The sequence below is a fragment of the Adiantum capillus-veneris genome, chromosome 20, assembly GCF_014529385.1.
Source record: "Adiantum capillus-veneris isolate H3 chromosome 20, ASM1452938v2, whole genome shotgun sequence".
Taxonomy (NCBI): Eukaryota; Viridiplantae; Streptophyta; class Polypodiopsida; order Polypodiales; family Pteridaceae; genus Adiantum; species Adiantum capillus-veneris.
Genome location: NC_140950.1, coordinates 107,736,508 through 107,740,212, shown reverse-complemented (window position 1 = coordinate 107,740,212; position 3,705 = coordinate 107,736,508). Strand labels below are relative to the sequence as shown.

The window sequence follows — 3,705 nt, the reverse complement described above, 5'->3', positions numbered from 1 at the left end:
TTTGTTTTAAGAATTAGGTCATGCATAAACCATGGATAATGGCCCATCATGAAAGGTTTTTCCTTTCATTTCACTCCACATATTAGAGTAAACATTTCAATTAGTAGAAAGATCCATTTACAACAACATATGGTGTTCATATTGGTGCCCAAAAAGTAGGAGAAGTTCTTGCATCATCAACCCTCTCATCCTGCCTCTTGTTGACCATCATGCATCCTTTGACGTGCATGCTTTCATCTTGTTTTAGTGCAACTTAGCAAAATAGTCTTGAGTGCATAGTTTAATTTAAAGAGCACAAAAAATGAGTCTTACCATAGCTCGAGCGAGATTTTTTTAGCAAACTAATACCCGAGCAAAGATTGGGTACCGGTGTCAAAAAACTCAACCCATCTTGTGCTCTCAAACCATCACATCAACAATAGTTGAGTACCAAACATCTTTCCAAAAGAGAATGGAGCAACTACTCAAGGTTGAGCTCCAACTTGGAACTAGGGGACTACGCTCCATACTTGCCCCACAAATATTTTCACCTTTTTTGGTAGTTATATCCTTTCCAAGTTGTAGGAGATTAAATCCATAGTCATTGAAAATAAATCCATCAAGCCATTCAAGATCGACAAGGTTGCCACCTCCCCTAATCTCAAAAAGCCACGACATCTTTCCAGAGGATCAGGCAGAGGCCTTCTTGGTGACCATGCAAATAAGGCAAAAACCACTGGAGGGGGTGAAGGAGAGGGAGGGTTAGAACTTCAAGGAAAAGGATGTTGATGAAGAGGACGAGCATAGGGTGACACTATGAAAAGACGAGATGGATGAAGAGCTTAATACAATGGCCACAATATTTACACACAAAAGCAATCTTGCCAACTACCTTTCCTCACTCTTTCACCTACGAGCAAACTCCTCTCTCTCTCTCTCTCTCTCTCTCTCTCTCTCTCTCTCTCTCTCTCTCTCTCTCTCTCTCTCTCTCTCTCTCTCTCTCTCTCTCTCTCTCTCTCTCTCTCTCTCGATTTGTGATTTTGTGTGCGCGTGCGAGTTTGAGCGAGAGAGAATTTAGCTCTTACCAGTGACTAGTCTCTCTTTCTACGTGTTCTCTGCCTCTCTCGATTTGTGATTCTGTCTGCACGTGTGCGTTTGAGCGAGAGAGAATTTAGCTCTTACCAGTGACTAGTCTCTCTTTCTACGCATTCTATGCCTCTCGCTGCATGGGCATGGGGGTTGTTAGTAAGAGAGAGAGATAGATAGATAGATAGATAGTTCTATTATCATCCTCGGAGTTCAAATATGACCTATGGGACCAACTTAAACATGTCACGTGGTGTGAGTGTAGGTCATAAGTGACTCTCGATGCTCAAAAATGGCTCAAATGAGCGTCGCAATAGAGATTCCACATCGTGGTTGGGAGAGGAAGGTATGTAGGGAGAGATCATGGTTGAATATATGGAGAAAAGAGGACCTAATGTGGTCAAAATCTGAGCACTCAAGTAGTGTGTGGTACTCACTCTCTTGCACTTGATGAGGGCATAAGGTGCAAAGTCAATGACACTCCTCGCCAGTGCCCCAATGTCCTATCTCGCAGCGTAGAGAATGGGAGCTAAGACGAATGGAGGCAATGGTGCAGATCGCGCTCAACGGGATGGGCTCAAGGATGTAGGGATGGGTTCGGTTACTTTTTTCGGAGAAGAAGAGAGATTTGTAATTTGGGGCAACGTGTGTGGTGTAATGGCTAAAGTGAGAACCTCCGGATTTCTCCCAAGCCATGATACATTGGCGTTGTAAGAAGGCCTTGGGAGTCAATCGACGCATCCTTGACCAAGTGACATGCATCCCATCTTCCAAACCAATTCTTGATGTCAAGCATCCACCCCGAACTTAGTATTTTTCTCTTGCATGTCTTTTGAACCTTTTGACTTGCTTCATATGCAATTCTAGGAAGTCGATGGAAAGGGCTACGTTGTGTCTTACGCATGTACTCCACAACCCTTTGCATGCCCAAGACCTCAATAAGAAGCGATCAGGACTCAAGAAGTAAGATCATGTAGGGTGTTTGTGTCTTGACTTGGAGAAAGTTGGTGAGAAAACTCTTTTGGACATTCTCAAACTCTTTCCAAGTAGACTTCCCAATGCTTCCACCCCACACCTTCACTCCATAAAGAAGCACCGGTGTCACCAATGTGTCAAAGAGGTACTTTTTGAGAGCCCAACACTTGATCTCTCCAGCATTGCACATGTTCTCAAATGCATAATAAGCCCTCTTTCCAGCTTCCAAGCTACGCATTGCACAATCGTTCCATTTATGATTGGATGGAACCTCAAGGCCAAGATAGAGAGAGAGAGAGAGAGAGAGAGAGAGAGAGGCTTCTGCATAGGAAACTTGGAGTGACCTGACTATGGCGTACTCCAAGCTCTCCTTCCTCTTATTTGTCTTCCTCCTTTTTCTTATGCAGAATGCAATGCCACATGGCTAGCCATCAATGGCTTCCGCGCTCCTTCCCCAACCAGTGATGGAACCACAATTGACCTTGGCATTGCCTATGCCCTATTGTTTGTGGCACTCTTGGTTACATACCTTGTGCATCCTGTTGATGGCTTCCCGTTGTGAGCGGGATGGAAACACACAGAACGCCTCTATAATGACTCGACACACACTCTTGGGATGATACACACACACTATGGGGCACCACTTGGCTTACACAATCCACCTGGCGGAGACAGGGAACACACCGATGGAGTGAGAGGAGAGAGACTGTTGGTTTACCCACTCCACACAGAGAAACACACACACACACACACACACACACACACCCAAAAAAACTTAGCTCAAAAGAGGAGAATTTCTTATGTTTAGATACAATTGAGCTTGGGCCAACACCAATGGGGCAAATAGCTCACACAATATGGGTAAAATATACCAGATACAATCACAAACTGGAGCAGAGGCTTCGCTCATAGGAGAAACTTACACAGTCAAAACAATAGATAATCAAGAATTTAGCAAAATGGATAGCGCCATCGCGTCTAGAACGGCCCAAAACCCCAGTCTACAATGTCAAAGTGCTCAAAGAGCAGTTTACGGCCAAAACAGGCTCCAAAATGAGCAAAAACACAGTTGCGGCTGTTCCTCCTCTTCTCTCCATTTTTTTTATGATCTTATCTTTGTTTTTCAGTTTCCACACTTAGCTTTATAAGCTGGGCACCCTTGGTCTTTTAGATGACCTCAAACGGACCCCGAACATGCCAAAAATTGACCTCGCAGTGCATAGTTGTCACCTTTTTGCATCCATCCGCACACCTGGCACTCAGCTTTTTCCCATAATGCATCCTGCCACCACACGAAGTGGCCCCAAAAGATGGTCCTCATGATGACCTTTCTGCATAATTATCACAAGGAAACACCCATGTTGTGTCCGTACTTATCCACGTGCAAGTATTGACCCCATTCGACCTCCTGACACCACTAGATGCCATATGACGCACCTACTTACCTCATTTCGTTAGCCCGCGAATAGCTTCCTCGAGAAGTTTTATGCACTATCAACTCCTCATTATTATAGAAAAACACACTGGTACTGGTAATAGTGAAAATCGATGCACTATGTACACCTTGTCCTACCTGTACACATGTGGGCCCCACGTAACCACCTTTTCATTTATCTTTGCCACAGCCCTATCTTGCATCTGCCCATAATGTTCCAATGCACTCAT

General features: G+C 44.4%; 1 pseudogene; it reads right to left on the bottom strand.

Moving 5' to 3' along the window:
- Positions 1–341: 341 nt before the first annotated feature.
- Positions 342–3,490, bottom strand: LOC147433056 (chlorophyll a-b binding protein CP24 10A, chloroplastic pseudogene; annotated as a pseudogene).
- Positions 3,491–3,705: the final 215 nt, after the last annotated feature.